The sequence below is a fragment of the Myotis davidii genome, unplaced genomic scaffold (assembly GCF_000327345.1).
Source record: "Myotis davidii unplaced genomic scaffold, ASM32734v1 scaffold142, whole genome shotgun sequence".
Taxonomy (NCBI): domain Eukaryota; kingdom Metazoa; phylum Chordata; class Mammalia; order Chiroptera; family Vespertilionidae; genus Myotis; species Myotis davidii.
This window is the reverse complement of record NW_006294400.1, coordinates 4,050,562-4,051,207: the sequence shown is the minus strand read 5'-3', so window position 1 is coordinate 4,051,207 and position 646 is coordinate 4,050,562.

The window sequence follows — 646 nt, the reverse complement described above, 5'->3', positions numbered from 1 at the left end:
CGCCACCACCCCCCAGACCCGAGCCCAGCTCTCTATACCTCATTCTGGAGATGAGGAAACCAGGCTGAGAGCCAGGAGGGACTGGCCCCAGGAAACTTGCCCAGAAAGCCGCGGAGCCAGGGTACTGGCCGGACTCCCGACTCCAGCCTGAATTCTTTCCTCTCCCAGGAGGGCAGTGTGCACCCTGGGGCCAGGGTGGGGACGGGTTTCTGGGCCGGGCTGCGTGGGGAGCAGGACACAAAGGCCCAGTGTCTGCCCCTGCCTCCCCCTCCCGGCCCTGCCCTGCTCGAGGAGCCAGCCAGGTGGGTGTCCAGCGCCAGGCTGGGCAAGTGCTGCCTGTGGTATCTGCTCACCTGAGGGCCCAGCCCAGTGCTGGACCCACCTGCCCCCCACCCCACGGCTGACTCTCCTTGGGTGTGACAAGGAAACAAAGCTTTGCCCACACTTGGGGCTCCTGGCGCCAGCTCTCAGCTGGCACCCACCCAGGCCTAAAGCGCTCCAGCTTGCCCTGCTCTGAGAAGGGATTGATGGGTAATTAAGATCGTGAGATATCAGCACAACATATTAATAAAATCATAAGAACGGCTACTGTTTGCTGAGGCCTGACTGTGTGTCCTTGCTAAGCTCTTTGTACAGGTTCTGGGGA